This window comes from Anser anser (assembly GCF_964211835.1).
Source record: "Anser anser genome assembly, contig: HAP1_SCAFFOLD_34, whole genome shotgun sequence".
NCBI classification, from domain to species: Eukaryota; Metazoa; Chordata; class Aves; order Anseriformes; family Anatidae; genus Anser; species Anser anser.
In genome coordinates, this window is record NW_028154129.1 from 852,135 (window position 1) to 870,730 (window position 18,596).

General features: G+C 46.9%; 3 long non-coding RNA genes across 3 annotated transcripts in view; 2 read left to right on the plus strand and 1 right to left on the minus strand.

Annotated features, from left to right (window-relative positions):
* Positions 1-10,566, plus strand: part of LOC310890709 — a 29,570-nt gene extending 19,004 nt beyond the window's left edge. The window contains exon 2 of the long non-coding RNA XR_014577279.1: positions 10,282-10,566. This is a non-coding gene — a long non-coding RNA (uncharacterized lncRNA). The remainder of the gene's footprint in view (positions 1-10,281) is intronic.
* Positions 1-18,596, plus strand: part of LOC310890708 — a 63,699-nt gene that overhangs the window by 20,668 nt on the left and 24,435 nt on the right. The gene's annotated exons all lie outside the window — the stretch shown is intronic.
* On the minus strand, positions 1,575-15,376 carry LOC310890712. Its single transcript, XR_014577282.1, has 2 exons — positions 15,183-15,376; positions 1,575-1,743 (listed from the first exon to the last, which is right to left on the minus strand). It is a non-coding gene; the product is annotated as an uncharacterized lncRNA (long non-coding RNA).

The window sequence follows — 18,596 nt, forward strand, 5'->3', positions numbered from 1 at the left end:
GGCTGAGTGCGGTGCCGACTATTCCTGCTCATGCCCCGAAGATGAGGTACAGGGTGCCAATATCCTTATGGTTAGTGGAAAATAGTCATCGGTTGATGAAGGTGACGGGTAAGATGGCTGAGTGTTGAAGCGTTAGGCTGTAGTCCTTTTTACAGAGGTTTAATTCCTCTTCTTATCGGCTCTGTAGTGAAATTCATGTTGAGTTGCAAGCTCATCGATGCGCACTAGGGTGCGTCAGGGTCTTTGTAGGCAGAAGCCAATTGGTTTAGGCATTTAGCTGTTAACTAGAGTTTTGTGGGATCGAAGCCCATCTGTCTAGGGAGGCTTTAGCTTAATTAAAGCGTCTGACTTGCATTCAGAAGATACAGGTTAATATTCTGTAAGTCTTAATGTGCAGAAACTAAGAGGGTTTAACTCTTATTTAAGGCTTTGAAGGCCTTCGGTTTGGGGTGTTATCCTAAGTTTCTAGACAATGGCATGTATTATTGGGGACAGGGGAAGTAAGAGGATTGATAGTGAGGCAAGGACCGCAGTAGGTGTGCTTGGGGCTTTGCTAGTGTATCATTGTTTTATGTGGTTAGAGGAGTTGGGGGGAAGGGTAATTGTTGAGTGGTATGCGAGGCGTAGGTAGAAGAAGAGGCTGAGCAGTGATAGCATGGCAATTGCCATGGCTGCTGGTGTTATTTCCTGTTTAGTTAGTTCTTGGATGATAAGTCACTTTGGTATAAAGCCTGTTAATGGGGGGAGGCCTGCTAGGGATAAAAGTACTAGTATTAGGGTGGCGTTTAGCACTGGGGTTTTTGTTCATGAGGTTGTGATCATGGATAGGTTAAGGGCTTTGATTTTGTTAAGGGCTAGGAATACGGCTGATGTTATGATTGTGTATAGGTAGAAGGTAAGTAAGGCCAATTTGGGGCTGTAAACTAGGATGATGGCGATTCAGCCTAAGTGGGAGATGGACGAGAAGGCTAGGATTTTGCGTGTTTGTGTTTGGTTCAGTCCTATTCAGCCTCCTAGTGCTGTTGAGGCTAGGGCCATGGCGGTGAGTAGAGCTGGGTCGAGGGATTTGGATGTTAGTAGGAGCAGGGTTAGTGGGGGGAATTTTATGAGGGTCGAGAGTAGCAGGGCTGTTATTAGTGGCGATCCTTGTAGTACTTCTGGGAATCAGAAGTGAAATGGCACTAGGCCCAGTTTAATAGCGATTGCTGCTGTCAGTAGTAGACAGGAGGTTGGGTGGTTTATTTGTGTGATGTCTCATTGGCCGGTGACTCAGGCATTGGTTATGCTAGAGAATAGGACCAGGGCGGAAGCAGCTGCTTGGGTTAGGAAGTATTTCGTTGCGGCTTCTACTGCTCGTGGGTGGTGGGATTTGGCAATTAGGGGAATGATGGCTAGTGCGTTGATCTCCAGTCCTGTCCAGGCCAGAACTCAGTGGTTGCTGGAAATTGTGATTGTGGTGCCCAAGATGAGGCTGAAGGTTATGATTGGGGTCGCGTAAGGGTTCATTAGTAGAGGAGGGGGTTAAACCATCATTTTCGGGGTATGGGCCCGATAGCTTGATTAGCTGACTCTACTAGAAAATAATATAAGGGAAGTATGGAGAATTTTGATTTCTCTTGTGTGGGTTCAATTCCTACTTTTCTAAGGTCAACAGGAAATGAGAGGGCTGTTATACCTCTATGTTCACTTTATCATAGTGACCCTTTGTAGTTCAGGCACATTTCCTTATGTAAGGAGGTAGGCCTGCATAGCAGATAGGTATGCTGATGTGTCAGAGGCACAGAGCTAGTGTGAGGGGTAGGAAGTTTTTTCATAGTAGGTGCATTAGTTGGTCATATCGGAATCGTGGGTATGAAGCTCGGACCCATAAGAAACCAGAAGATAGTAGGAGGACTTTTGTGGCTAGGATGACGGGGAATAGTTCTGTGGGTGGCCCTAGGGCGCTTGGGTTTAGGAATATGATGGCTGTAAGTGTATTTATTAGCATAATGTTCGCATATTCAGCTAGGAAGAATAAGGCGAAGGGTCCTGCGGCGTATTCAACGTTAAACCCTGAGACTAGCTCAGATTCACCCTCTGTGAGGTCAAAAGGAGCTCGGTTTGTCTCTGCTAGGGTGGATACGTATCATATTATTGCTAGGGGTCATGAGGAGAAAATGAAGTATAGAGGCTCCTGTGCGACGGCAAAGGAGCTGAGTGTGTAGCTTCCGCTTAGTATGATTATTGATAGCAGGATTATGGCCAGTGTCACTTCGTATGAAATGGTCTGTGCTACTGCCCGTAGGGCTCCGATTAGTGCGTATTTTGAGTTCGAGGCTCAGCCTGATCATAGGACTGAGTAGACGGCTAGGCTTGACATGGCTATTAGGAAGAGAACTCCGAGGTTTAGATCTGCTAGGGGAAATGGGAGTGGTAGTGGTGCTCAAGTGGTGAGGGCTAGGACAAGGGCTAGTATTGGTATCAGAATGAATAGAAGTGGGGAAGAGGTAGAGGGTCGGATGGGCTCTTTGGTAAATAGTTTCAGTCCGTCCGCAAATGGTTGAAGTAGGCCAAAAGGCCCGACAACGTTAGGGCCTTTGCGGGATTGTATGTAGCTTAGGATTTTCCGTTCTACTAGGGTTAGGAAGGCTACGGCAATCAGGATTGGGATGATGTATAGGAGGGATATAACGAGGCAGCTTAGTGTTGTTATTTGAATCATGGGTGAAGCTAGGGAGAGGATTTGAACCTCTGGGGAAAGGGCTTAAGCCTTCTGCACTTGCCGGGCTCTGCCACTCTAGCTGGTCCTTTTCTAGGATTGAAAGTGGTGGGGGAAGGCCCTCTTCACGGTTTAGTTGGTTTCACTGCTTAGGGGGGGGGGCGTGCTTGTGGTATTGGCCCCACTTTCCCGGTCCTTTCGTACTGGGGAGAGTGTGTCATAGATAGAAACCGACCTGGATTGCTCCGGTCTGAACTCAGATCACGTAGGACTGTTAATCGTTGAACAAACGAACCCTTAATAGCGGCTGCACCATTAGGATGTCCTGATCCAACATCGAGGTCGTAAACCCCCCTGTCGATATGGGCTCTTGAGGGGGATTGCGCTGTTATCCCTGGGGTAGCTTGGTCCATTAATCAATTATATTGGGTCTGGTCACTGTTAGCACTTTGAGGGGTAGCTCTAGGTAAAGAGGTATGGTCTTGTTTTTGGAGGATTTGTTCTCCTCCAAGGTCGCCCCAACCGAAAAATATCGACCAGGCTCTGCGATGGTAGTGGCCCCAGTGGGGTTGATTGAGGATTCGCGGTGGTCGTTGATTTTTAAGTTCCACAGGGTCTTCTCGTCTTATGTTCACATCCCCGCTTTTGCACGGGGAGATCAATTTCACTGATTATCTGTGAGAGACAGTTAAGACCTCGTTTAGCCATTCATACAAGTCTCGATTTATGGGACAATTGATTGCGCTACCTTTGCACGGTTAGGATACCGCGGCCGTTAAACCTAAGTCACCGGGCAGGCATCACCTTCAATACTTGTTTAATTTGCTGAAGGCTATGTTTTTGGTAAACAGTCGGGCCTTATTAATTTGCCGAGTTCCTTTCACAGATTTTAATCGCTCTTATAGGCGCTCCTGAGTCGGGTTAACAGGGTTAGTTAATACGTGGTCTTGTAGGGGTTTTTGTATCTGTCTAGGTCTGTTAATAATGTTTCTATGTAAGCTTGCGCCGTTAGAGGGGTGTGGCCCTGAGTTACTTATTTTAGCATTAATTCTCCTATATTCATAGGTTGACCTGTTTGTGATAAGGGAATCATCTTATTTTGGTATTTTTAGGTGGTGGAGCTTTGACGCACTCTTTTTTGATGGCTGCTTTAGGGCCCACGGTAGGATCAGTAGTAAGAATTATCCGCTAGTCGAGGTTGTGTCCTTTTTTAATGGAGCTGTCCCTCCATTAAATAGCTCTTAATCATCTCATTAGGGTTCAGGATGTCCGGTAGGGAGGATTAAGGGGGAACTTAGATTCGTTTCACAGGTAACCAGCTATCACCCAGCTCGGTTGGCTTTTCACCTCTACTGACAAGTCATCCCACTCTTTTGCAACAGAGACGGGTTCGCTCTCTTTAACTGCTTGAAAGTAGCTCGCTTGGGTTTCGGGGGGGCAAACTTTAGTTCACTTTGCTTGGTTGTTCTCGCTAAACCATGATGCAAAAGGTACAAGGGTTGATCTTTGCTGTCTGTCGCTTTGATTGTTTCACTGCTATTTCATCTTTCCCTTACGGTACTGGGGTCTCTATCGCGTCTAAGTGTCTTTTCTATCGCCTATACTAAGACTGTAAAATGCTTTAGTTTAATTAGTTTAGTAAATTCTTTAGTTTTGGTGTACTATTTGTGTGGTTGAGCTAGAGGGGGGGCTTCAAGACGATCCGGTCTAGTAGATATCTTTCAGGTGTAAGCTGAGTGCTTTGGTGTTATAGCTACGTCTTGATATTCTAAGTACACCTTCCGGTACACTTACCTTGTTACGACTTACCTCATCTTCAGCGTATTTATGGTATTAGTTATGTGGGATGTGGCTTTTGAGGAGGGTGACGGGCGGTATGTACGTGCCCCAGGGCCGGCTTAAAGTAGGCTCTATTGTCCCACTTTACTGCTAAATCCGCCTTCCAGAAGTGGTTTCACGCTTCTTTCCGTGTGCCCTATGAATAGGGAATGTAGCCCATTTCTTCCACTCCATAGGCTATACCTTGACCTGTCTTATTAGCGGGGTGCTATTGTGTCCACTGTTGTGCTCTCATTCGAGGTGGGCTGGCGACGGCGGTATGTAGGCTGTGTTGGCAAGGGGTGGTTGGGTTAATCGGGGATTATCGATTGTAGAACAGGCTCCTCTAGGTGGGTTTGGGGCACCGCCAAGTCCTTAGAGTTTTAAGCGTTTGTGCTCGTAGTTCTCTGGCGGATACTTCGGTAAAGTAAGTATCAAGATTTAGGGCCAGGCATAGTGGGGTATCTAATCCCAGTTTGGGCCCTGGCTTTCGTGGGTTTAAATCAGTCGTTAGTTCCTAAGATCATCTTAATGGTGTGTTTAGGTGCATCTTGGGCTTATGACAGCTTAGTTGCATTTTGATCTTAGTTAGCTAGGATAGGCATTTTACCACTCTTTACGCCGTGTCAATAGGACGGTTGATTTGGGTTTCTTGTATGACCGCGGTGGCTGGCACAAGATTTACCAACCCTTGAAGTTAGGCTGTTGCTATAACTAAGTCAAGTTTGCACTCATTGCTTAATGTTAATTACTGCTGAATACCCGTGGGGGCGTGGCTTAGCGAGGCGTCTTGGGCTACTACTTGGGTGTGCCTGATACCCGCTCCTCAAGGCCTGTATGGGGGTAGGTGGTCGAGGGCGTTTACACTGGGGCGCGGATACTTGCATGTATATATTTAGCAAAAACCAACCGTAAGGTTAGGACTAAGTCTTTTGTCCGCAGGCATGTTTTATGCCATCTTGGCAACTTCAGTGCCATGCTTTGTGTTAAGCTATGTGGACGGGGGTGTGGTTAGCTGATAGTTGAGTGGTGAGTGAGAGTGAAGTATATGAAATTATTGCTTGTGTTTACTATTTTTAGTACTGGAGTTTCTCTAATAAGTTTAAGTTATTTTGTATGTGTTTGTGTGTATATATACATCGTTCCGATGATGTCATGGAAGGGATGATTAATGGAGTTTTAGAGGTAGTTTGCTGGGATTGGGCAATGAAGGTTTATGCTACATGGTGGTTAGCGAAAGTTTACTGGTTTAGTTTGTGAAGCGCAGGGGTTGCGCTTAATGATTTGTTGTTTTGTGCTATGTCCAACGAGCATTCATCCAATAGCCCCATTTAACCCGGAGGGTGGAGGTAACATTAACTGAATGTGGTCAAAGTGCATCAGTGTCAGGATGATTCCCCATATACGCCAACCGTCTCATCGAGGGACCCTTGAAATATAGGATAGGCCGTGAGGCAGGTGTGTCCAGGCTTAGATTGTGGGACCCCCGAGATCACTGGGAATAGCCACCTGTGAGGTAACCCCGGAAAAAATAAGAGGAACCAGAGGCGCCAAAAAGCTGGAACATGCCGCGATTACGCATTGAGAAGGTGAAAGTACTCACAGATGCCACTTTGAAGGGCAAGGAGGGGTGAGTGAACCCAATGGATGGCCCTGACCGAGGAACCAGAGGCGCAAAAATGTGAGGAGGGCGAGGGGTTTAGGGGGAACGTATGGGCCTGAAGCTAGTCATACCGGACATTATGTGCAACGGGTTGCTGATTTCACGTGAGGAGTACGATTAATAAATCCGTCTGATACGAACTGCATGAGATATGTGGTGGAGAGTTGTTGTTGGAGCATGTCCTGTGAGCATTCATTAAAATGGGGTCTTGTTATGCGCTTGAGTGGAGTTGTATTGGGTGTTGTGGGGTATGGTCCTAGAACATTCATGCCGGGTGGTTTGGTAGGAGTGTGTTTAAGGGTTTAATGGCCGTGTACATGTATGGGTTTAGCACCTGCTTATAAGATAGTCCGTATATAATGTATATTACTGGTACTATAGTATGTATGTATATGGGGTATATAAATTTATGCACGAATATGCATAACCAAATACCCCCGCCTCGGGGGGGGAGGGGGGGGGGGGTTAAGCATAATGGCATAGATGGGGTAGAATTATTGGGGGCTTGCGGTTAGTTCCTGTAGTTGAGAACAATGGCGGCTTTTCGAGCCGCAGGCCTCGGGTAGTGTCCGGGCAGGAATAATGACTTATTTTATGTTTTTTTTAGGGATTTGCTTTGCGGTGGGTGTTTTGGGTGTGGCGTCGAATCCTTCGCCGTATTATGGGGTTGTTGGTTTGGTGTTAGCGTCTGTGGCGGGGTGCGGGTGGTTGCTGGGCCTTGGGGTTTCGTTCGTGGCTTTAGTGCTGTTTATGGTGTATTTGGGGGGTATGCTGGTGGTGTTTGTTTATTCAGTAGCTTTAGCAGCGGAGCCTTTCCCTGGGGCTTGGGGGGATTGACGGGTGATTGGATGTGCAGTAGCGTTTGTGGCAATTGTTTTTGGGGGGTTGGTGTTTGGGGGGTTTATGGGGGCTTGGAAGTTCGGGGTTTCTACTGTGAATAATGTTGGGGTGTTTGTTGTTCGGTCGGATTTTAGTGGAGTTTCCATGTTTTATTCACATGGGGCAGGGATGTTTTTAGTGGCGGGTTGGGGGCTGTTGTTGACTTTGTTTGTTGTATTGGAGCTTGTGCGGGGGTTGTTGCGGGGTGCTATTCGGGCGGTTTAGGGGTTAGGGTCAGAGAATAGTTTATTGAAAATGCCAGCTTTGGGAGCTGGAGATAAAGGTTTGAGTCCTTTTTTTCTGAGTTTGGGGTACTCTAAGAAGTGGTAAGTCTTCAATCTTTGGTTTACAAGACCAATGTTTTTATAAACTATTAGAGTATTTAGCAGTTGAGTATTTTGTTTTCTAGGGCGCTTGCGGCGGGGAGGAGAAATAGGAGGATAGTGAAGTAGGCGATTGAAGCGAGTTGGCCGATGATGATGAATGGGTGTTCGACGGGTTGGCTTCCTACTCATGTTAGGACGAGGAGGTCGGCGACTAGTACTCAGAATAGGAGCTGGGAGAGTGGTCGGAATGTTATTGCTCGTTGTTTTGATTTGTGCAGGAATGGGATTAGGAATAGGATCAGTACGGAGGCGGCCAGTGCTAATACGCCTCCTAGTTTATTTGGGATTGAACGTAGGATGGCGTAGGCGAATAGGAAGTATCATTCTGGCTTGATGTGTGGTGGGGTTACTAGTGGGTTTGCTGGGGTGAAGTTTTCTGGGTCTCCCAGGAGGTTAACCGCTCATGCTTCTTTCTTATGAGACGTTAGTAAACCAATTACATAGCCTTGTCAAGACTAAATCACAGGTAAAAATCCTGTACATCTCATGTGGCCAACCACTCCCAACTAGGATTCCAAGACGCCTCATCACCCATCATAGAAGAACTCGTTGAATTCCACGACCACGCCCTAATCGTTGCCCTAGCTATCTGCAGCCTAGTTCTCTACCTTTTAGCCCACATACTAACAGAAAAACTCTCGTCCAATGCTGTAGACGCCCAAGAAGTAGAGCTGATCTGGACAATCCTACCTGCTATCATCCTGGTACTCCTCGCCCTCCCATCCCTACAAATCCTCTACATAATGGACGAAATCGACGAACCAGACCTCACCCTAAAAGCCATCGGCCACCAATGATACTGAAGCTACGAATACACAGACTTCAAAGACCTATCATTCGACTCCTACATAGTGCCCACCCCAGACTTACCCAACGGCCACTTCCGACTGCTAGAAGTTGACCACCGCGTAGTTATCCCAATAGAATCCCCCATCCGCGTGATCATTACTGCAGGAGACGTACTCCACTCCTGAGCAGTCCCAACGCTCGGAGTTAAAAGAGACGCAATCCCAGGCCGACTAAACCAAACTTCATTCATTACCACCCGGCCTGGGATTTTTTACGGACAATGCTCAGAAATTTGCGGGGCTAATCACAGCTACATACCCATTGTAGTAGAATCAACCCCACTCCCACATTTCGAGGCCTGATCGTCCCTTCTATCATCATCCTAATCATTAAGAAGCTATGCAACAGCACTAGCCTTTTAAGCTAGCCAAAGAGGGACTTCCCCCTCCTTAATGATATGCCACAGCTTAACCCCGCACCATGATTTTCAATCATAGTTATAACCTGATTAACCCTAGCACTCCTCATCCAACCAAAACTACTAGCCTTCACCACAACCAACCCCCCATCAAATAAGACCTCCCTCACTACCAAACCCACACCATGATCCTGACCATGAACCTAAGCTTCTTTGACCAATTTTCCAGCCCCAATCTATTTGGCATCCCCTTAATCCTACTATCCCTACTCTTCCCAGCCCTACTATTCCCGTCCCCAAACAACCGATGAATCAACAACCGCCTTTCTACTATCCAAACATGACTCCTTCACCTAATCACAAAACAACTAATAGTCCCACTCAACAAAAATGGCCACAAATGAGCCATAATATTTACATCCCTAATAATCATACTTCTTACAATCAACCTTCTAGGCCTCCTTCCATATACATTCACCCCAACCACCCAACTATCTATGAACATAGCCCTAGCCTTCCCACTATGGCTCGCCACACTACTAACAGGCATGTTTAACCATGTACGTGCCCCAGGGCCGGCTTAAAGTAGGCTCTATTGCCCCACTTTACTGCTAAATCCGCCTTCCAGAAGTGGTTTCACGCTTCTTTCCGTGTGCCCTATGAATAGGGAATGTAGCCCATTTCTTCCACTCCATAGGCTATACCTTGACCTGTCTTATTAGCGGGGTGCTATTGTGTCCACTGTTGTGCTCTCATTCGAGGTGGGCTGGCGACGGCGGTATGTAGGCTGTGTTGGCAAGGGGTGGTTGGGTTAATCGGGGATTATCGATTGTAGAACAGGCTCCTCTAGGTGGGTTTGGGGCACCGCCAAGTCCTTAGAGTTTTAAGCGTTTGTGCTCGTAGTTCTCTGGCGGATACTTCGGTAAAGTAAGTATCAAGATTTAGGGCCAGGCACAGTGGGGTATCTAATCCCAGTTTGGGCCCTGGCTTTCGTGGGTTTAAATCAGTCGTTAGTTCCTAAGATCATCTTAATGGTGTGTTTAGGTGCATCTTGGGCTTATGACAGCTCAGTTGCATTTTGATCTTAGTTAGCTAGGATAGGCATTTTACCACTCTTTACGCCGTGTCAATAGGACGGTTGATTTGGGTTTCTTGTATGACCGCGGTGGCTGGCACAAGATTTACCAACCCTTGAAGTTAGGCTGTTGCTATAACTAAGTCAAGTTTGCACTCATTGCTTAATGTTAATTACTGCTGAATACCCGTGGGGGCGTGGCTTAGCGAGGCGTCTTGGGCTACTACTTGGGTGTGCCTGATACCCGCTCCTCAAGGCCTGTATGGGGGTAGGTGGTCGAGGGCGTTTACACTGGGGCGCGGATACTTGCATGTATATATTTAGCAAAAACCAACCGTAAGGTTAGGACTAAGTCTTTTGTCCGCAGGCATGTTTTATGCCATCTTGGCAACTTCAGTGCCATGCTTTGTGTTAAGCTATGTGGACGGGGGTGTGGTTAGCTGATAGTTGAGTGGTGAGTGAGAGTGAAGTATATGAAATTATTGCTTGTGTTTACTATTTTTAGTACTGGAGTTTCTCTAAGTCCTAGGACTAGGAGGAAATGGTGTTTCATAGTGTGTAGGCGTCGGGATAGTCCGAGTATCGTCGGGGTATTCCTGCTAGGCCTAGGAAGTGCTGGGGGAAGAATGTTAGGTTTACTCCTGTAAATATTACCCCGAAGTGGGCTTTTGCTCATGTTTGGTGTAGGGTAAACCCAGTGAGTAGTGGGAATCAGTGAGTAAATCCTGCTAGAATGGCAAAGACGGCGCCTATGGATAGGACGTAGTGGAAGTGGGCAACTACGTAGTACGTGTCGTGCAGGGCGATGTCTAGGGAAGAGTTTGCAAGAACGATTCCTGTTAATCCTCCGATGGTAAATAGGAAGATAAATCCTAGAGCTCATAGTATTGGGGGGGGTCTCATTTGATTGTTCCTCCGTGCAGGGTGGCTAGTCAGCTAAATACTTTGATTCCGGTAGGGATGGCAATGATTATAGTGGCTGATGTAAAGTAGGCTCGGGTATCAACGTCTATTCCTACTGTAAACATGTGGTGAGCTCAGACGATGAATCCTAGGAAGCTGATGGATAGTATGGCTCAGACTATTCCCATGTAGCCGAAGGGCTCCTTTTTGCCTGAGTAGTACGTGACTACGTGTGAGATGATTCCGAACCCCGGTAGGATCAGAATATAGACTTCTGGGTGTCCGAAGAATCAGAATAGGTGTTGGTACAGGATTGGGTCTCCTCCTCCAGCGGGGTCGAAGAATGTGGTGTTTAGGTTTCGATCAGTTAGTAATATTGTAATACCGGCGGCGAGTACGGGGAGTGATAGAAGGAGTAGGATGGCGGTAATTAGTACGGATCAGACAAATAGTGTCCACTTCCACTACGTCCTATCCATAGGCGCCGTCTTTGCCATTCTAGCAGGATTTACTCACTGATTCCCACTACTCACTGGGTTTACCCTACACCAAACATGAGCAAAAGCCCACTTCGGGGTAATATTTACAGGAGTAAACCTAACGTTCTTCCCCCAGCACTTCCTAGGCCTAGCAGGAATACCCCGACGATACTCGGACTATCCCGACGCCTACACACTATGAAACACCATTTCCTCCTAGTCCTAGGACTTAGAGAAACTCCAGTACTAAAAATAGTAAACACAAGCAATAATTTCATATACTTCACTCTCACTCACCACTCAACTATCAGCTAACCACACCCCCGTCCACATAGCTTAACACAAAGCATGGCACTGAAGTTGCCAAGATGGCATAAAACATGCCTGCGGACAAAAGACTTAGTCCTAACCTTACGGTTGGTTTTTGCTAAATATATACATGCAAGTATCCGCGCCCCAGTGTAAACGCCCTCGACCACCTACCCCCATACAGGCCTTGAGGAGCGGGTATCAGGCACACCCAAGTAGTAGCCCAAGACGCCTCGCTAAGCCACGCCCCCACGGGTATTCAGCAGTAATTAACATTAAGCAATGAGTGCAAACTTGACTTAGTTATAGCAACAGCCTAACTTCAAGGGTTGGTAAATCTTGTGCCAGCCACCGCGGTCATACAAGAAACCCAAATCAACCGTCCTATTGACACGGCGTAAAGAGTGGTAAAATGCCTATCCTAGCTAACTAAGATCAAAATGCAACTGAGCTGTCATAAGCCCAAGATGCACCTAAACACACCATTAAGATGATCTTAGGAACTAACGACTGATTTAAACCCACGAAAGCCAGGGCCCAAACTGGGATTAGATACCCCACTATGCCTGGCCCTAAATCTTGATACTTACTTTACCGAAGTATCCGCCAGAGAACTACGAGCACAAACGCTTAAAACTCTAAGGACTTGGCGGTGCCCCAAACCCACCTAGAGGAGCCTGTTCTACAATCGATAATCCCCGATTAACCCAACCACCCCTTGCCAACACAGCCTACATACCGCCGTCGCCAGCCCACCTCGAATGAGAGCACAACAGTGGACACAATAGCACCCCGCTAATAAGACAGGTCAAGGTATAGCCTATGGAGTGGAAGAAATGGGCTACATTCCCTATTCATAGGGCACACGGAAAGAAGCGTGAAACCACTTCTGGAAGGCGGATTTAGCAGTAAAGTGGGACAATAGAGCCTACTTTAAGCCGGCCCTGGGGCACGTACATACCGCCCGTCACCCTCCTCAAAAGCCACATCCCACATAACTAATACCATAAATACGCTGAAGATGAGGTAAGTCGTAACAAGGTAAGTGTACCGGAAGGTGTACTTAGAATATCAAGACGTAGCTATAACACCAAAGCACTCAGCTTACACCTGAAAGATATCTACTAGACCGGATCGTCTTGAAGCCCCCCCTCTAGCTCAACCACACAAATAGTACACCAAAACTAAAGAATTTACTAAACTAATTAAACTAAAGCATTTTACAGTCTTAGTATAGGCGATAGAAAAGACACTTAGACGCGATAGAGACCCCAGTACCGTAAGGGAAAGATGAAATAGCAGTGAAACAATCAAAGCGACAGACAGCAAAGATCAACCCTTGTACCTTTTGCATCATGGTTTAGCGAGAACAACCAAGCAAAGTGAACTAAAGTTTGCCCCCCCGAAACCCAAGCGAGCTACTTTCAAGCAGTTAAAGAGAGCGAACCCGTCTCTGTTGCAAAAGAGTGGGATGACTTGTCAGTAGAGGTGAAAAGCCAACCGAGCTGGGTGATAGCTGGTTACCTGTGAAACGAATCTAAGTTCCCCCTTAATCCTCCCTACCGGACATCCTGAACCCTAATGAGATGATTAAGAGCTATTTAATGGAGGGACAGCTCCATTAAAAAAGGACACAACCTCGACTAGCGGATAATTCTTACTACTGATCCTACCGTGGGCCCTAAAGCAGCCATCAAAAAAGAGTGCGTCAAAGCTCCACCACCTAAAAATACCAAAATAAGATGATTCCCTTATCACAAACAGGTCAACCTATGAATATAGGAGAATTAATGCTAAAATAAGTAACTCAGGGCCACACCCCTCTAACGGCGCAAGCTTACATAGAAACATTATTAACAGACCTAGACAGATACAAAAACCCCTACAAGACCACGTATTAACTAACCCTGTTAACCCGACTCAGGAGCGCCTATAAGAGCGATTAAAATCTGTGAAAGGAACTCGGCAAATTAATAAGGCCCGACTGTTTACCAAAAACATAGCCTTCAGCAAATTAAACAAGTATTGAAGGTGATGCCTGCCCGGTGACTTAGGTTTAACGGCCGCGGTATCCTAACCGTGCAAAGGTAGCGCAATCAATTGTCCCATAAATCGAGACTTGTATGAATGGCTAAACGAGGTCTTAACTGTCTCTCACAGATAATCAGTGAAATTGATCTCCCCGTGCAAAAGCGGGGATGTGAACATAAGACGAGAAGACCCTGTGGAACTTAAAAATCAACGACCACCGCGAATCCTCAATCAACCCCACTGGGGCCACTACCATCGCAGAGCCTGGTCGATATTTTTCGGTTGGGGCGACCTTGGAGGAGAACAAATCCTCCAAAAACAAGACCATACCTCTTTACCTAGAGCTACCCCTCAAAGTGCTAACAGTGACCAGACCCAATATAATTGATTAATGGACCAAGCTACCCCAGGGATAACAGCGCAATCCCCCTCAAGAGCCCATATCGACAGGGGGGTTTACGACCTCGATGTTGGATCAGGACATCCTAATGGTGCAGCCGCTATTAAGGGTTCGTTTGTTCAACGATTAACAGTCCTACGTGATCTGAGTTCAGACCGGAGCAATCCAGGTCGGTTTCTATCTATGACACACTCTCCCCAGTACGAAAGGACCGGGAAAGTGGGGCCAATACCACAAGCACGCCCCCCCCCTCTAAGCAGTGAAACCAACTAAACCGTGAAGAGGGCCTTCCCCCACCACTTTCAATCCTAGAAAAGGACCAGCTAGAGTGGCAGAGCCCGGCAAGTGCAGAAGGCTTAAGCCCTTTCCCCAGAGGTTCAAATCCTCTCCCTAGCTTCACCCATGATTCAAATAACAACACTAAGCTGCCTCGTTATATCCCTCCTATACATCATCCCAATCCTGATTGCCGTAGCCTTCCTAACCCTAGTAGAACGGAAAATCCTAAGCTACATACAATCCCGCAAAGGCCCTAACGTTGTCGGGCCTTTTGGCCTACTTCAACCATTTGCGGACGGACTGAAACTATTTACAAAGAGCCCATCCGACCCTCTACCTCTTCCCCACTTCTATTCATTCTGATACCAATACTAGCCCTTGTCCTAGCCCTCACCACTTGAGCACCACTACCACTCCCATTTCCCCTAGCAGATCTAAACCTCGGAGTTCTCTTCCTAATAGCCATGTCAAGCCTAGCCGTCTACTCAGTCCTATGATCAGGCTGAGCCTCGAACTCAAAATACGCACTAATCGGAGCCCTACGGGCAGTAGCACAGACCATTTCATACGAAGTGACACTGGCCATAATCCTGCTATCAATAATCATACTAAGCGGAAGCTACACACTCAGCTCCTTTGCCGTCGCACAGGAGCCTCTATACTTCATTTTCTCCTCATGACCCCTAGCAATAATATGATACGTATCCACCCTAGCAGAGACAAACCGAGCTCCTTTTGACCTCACAGAGGGTGAATCTGAGCTAGTCTCAGGGTTTAACGTTGAATACGCCGCAGGACCCTTCGCCTTATTCTTCCTAGCTGAATATGCGAACATTATGCTAATAAATACACTTACAGCCATCATATTCCTAAACCCAAGCGCCCTAGGGCCACCCACAGAACTATTCCCCGTCATCCTAGCCACAAAAGTCCTCCTACTATCTTCTGGTTTCTTATGGGTCCGAGCTTCATACCCACGATTCCGATATGACCAACTAATGCACCTACTATGAAAAAACTTCCTACCCCTCACACTAGCTCTGTGCCTCTGACACATCAGCATACCTATCTGCTATGCAGGCCTACCTCCTTACATAAGGAAATGTGCCTGAACTACAAAGGGTCACTATGATAAAGTGAACATAGAGGTATAACAGCCCTCTCATTTCCTGTTGACCTTAGAAAAGTAGGAATTGAACCCACACAAGAGAAATCAAAATTCTCCATACTTCCCTTATATTATTTTCTAGTAGAGTCAGCTAATCAAGCTATCGGGCCCATACCCCGAAAATGATGGTTTAACCCCCTCCTCTACTAATGAACCCTTACGCGACCCCAATCATAACCTTCAGCCTCATCTTGGGCACCACAATCACAATTTCCAGCAACCACTGAGTTCTGGCCTGGACAGGACTGGAGATCAACGCACTAGCCATCATTCCCCTAATTGCCAAATCCCACCACCCACGAGCAGTAGAAGCCGCAACGAAATACTTCCTAACCCAAGCAGCTGCTTCCGCCCTGGTCCTATTCTCTAGCATAACCAATGCCTGAGTCACCGGCCAATGAGACATCACACAAATAAACCACCCAACCTCCTGTCTACTACTGACAGCAGCAATCGCTATTAAACTGGGCCTAGTGCCATTTCACTTCTGATTCCCAGAAGTACTACAAGGATCGCCACTAATAACAGCCCTGCTACTCTCGACCCTCATAAAATTCCCCCCACTAACCCTGCTCCTACTAACATCCAAATCCCTCGACCCAGCTCTACTCACCGCCATGGCCCTAGCCTCAACAGCACTAGGAGGCTGAATAGGACTGAACCAAACACAAACACGCAAAATCCTAGCCTTCTCGTCCATCTCCCACTTAGGCTGAATCGCCATCATCCTAGTTTACAGCCCCAAATTGGCCTTACTTACCTTCTACCTATACACAATCATAACATCAGCCGTATTCCTAGCCCTTAACAAAATCAAAGCCCTTAACCTATCCATGATCACAACCTCATGAACAAAAACCCCAGTGCTAAACGCCACCCTAATACTAGTACTTTTATCCCTAGCAGGCCTCCCCCCATTAACAGGCTTTATACCAAAGTGACTTATCATCCAAGAACTAACTAAACAGGAAATAACACCAGCAGCCATGGCAATTGCCATGCTATCACTGCTCAGCCTCTTCTTCTACCTACGCCTCGCATACCACTCAACAATTACCCTTCCCCCCAACTCCTCTAACCACATAAAACAATGATACACTAGCAAAGCCCCAAGCACACCTACTGCGGTCCTTGCCTCACTATCAATCCTCTTACTTCCCCTGTCCCCAATAATACATGCCATTGTCTAGAAACTTAGGATAACACCCCAAACCGAAGGCCTTCAAAGCCTTAAATAAGAGTTAAACCCTCTTAGTTTCTGCACATTAAGACTTACAGAATATTAACCTGTATCTTCTGAATGCAAGTCAGACGCTTTAATTAAGCTAAAGCCTCCCTAGACAGATGGGCTTCGATCCCACAAAACTCTAGTTAACAGCTAAATGCCTAAACCAATTGGCTTCTGCCTACAAAGACCCTGACGCACCCTAGTGCGCATCGATGAGCTTGCAACTCAACATGAATTTCACTACAGAGCCGATAAGAAGAGGAATTAAACCTCTGTAAAAAGGACTACAGCCTAACGCTTCAACACTCAGCCATCTTACCCGTCACCTTCATCAACCGATGACTATTTTCCACTAACCATAAGGATATTGGCACCCTGTACCTCATCTTCGGGGCATGAGCAGGAATAGTCGGCACCGCACTCAGCCTATTAATCCGCGCAGAACTAGGACAACCAGGAACTCTCCTAGGCGACGACCAAATTTACAATGTAATCGTTACCGCTCACGCCTTTGTAATAAGCTTCTTTATAGTCATACCCATCATGATCGGAGGATTCGGCAACTGATTAGTCCCCCTCATAATCGGTGCCCCCGACATAGCATTCCCGCGAATAAACAACATAAGCTTTTGACTCCTCCCCCCATCATTCCTCCTCCTACTAGCCTCATCCACTGTAGAAGCTGGCGCCGGCACAGGCTGAACTGTCTACCCTCCCCTAGCAGGTGACCTTGCCCACGCCGGAGCTTCAGTAGACCTGGCTATCTTCTCACTCCACTTAGCCGGTATCTCCTCCATCCTTGGGGCCATCAACTTTATCACCACAGCCATCAACATAAAACCCCCCGCACTCTCACAATACCAAACCCCACTATTTGTCTGATCCGTACTAATTACCGCCATCCTACTCCTTCTATCACTCCCCGTACTCGCCGCCGGTATTACAATATTACTAACTGATCGAAACCTAAACACCACATTCTTCGACCCCGCTGGAGGAGGAGACCCAATCCTGTACCAACACCTATTCTGATTCTTCGGACACCCAGAAGTCTATATTCTGATCCTACCGGGGTTCGGAATCATCTCACACGTAGTCACGTACTACTCAGGCAAAAAGGAGCTCTTCGGCTACATGGGAATAGTCTGAGCCATACTATCCATCGGCTTCCTAGGATTCATCGTCTGAGCTCACCACATGTTTACAGTAGGAATAGACGTTGATACCCGAGCCTACTTTACATCAGCCACTATAATCATTGCCATCCCTACCGGAATCAAAGTATTTAGCTGACTAGCCACCCTGCACGGAGGAACAATCAAATGAGACCCCCCCCAATACTATGAGCTCTAGGATTTATCTTCCTATTTACCATCGGAGGATTAACAGGAATCGTTCTTGCAAACTCTTCCCTAGACATCGCCCTGCACGACACGTACTACGTAGTTGCCCACTTCCACTACGTCCTATCCATAGGCGCCGTCTTTGCCATTCTAGCAGGATTTACTCACTGATTCCCACTACTCACTGGGTTTACCCTACACCAAACATGAGCAAAAGCCCACTTCGGGGTAATATTTACAGGAGTAAACCTAACGTTCTTCCCCCAGCACTTCCTAGGCCTAGCAGGAATACCCCGACGATACTCGGACTATCCCGACGCCTACACACTATGAAACACCATTTCCTCCTAGTCCTAGGACTTAGAGAAACTCCAGTACTAAAAATAGTAAACACAAGCAATAATTTCATATACTTCACTCTCACTCACCACTCAACTATCAGCTAACCACACCCCCGTCCACATAGCTTAACACAAAGCATGGCACTGAAGTTGCCAAGATGGCATAAAACATGCCTGCGGACAAAAGACTTAGTCCTAACCTTACGGTTGGTTTTTGCTAAATATATACATGCAAGTATCCGCGCCCCAGTGTAAACGCCCTCGACCACCTACCCCCATACAGGCCTTGAGGAGCGGGTATCAGGCACACCCAAGTAGTAGCCCAAGACGCCTCGCTAAGCCACGCCCCCACGGGTATTCAGCAGTAATTAACATTAAGCAATGAGTGC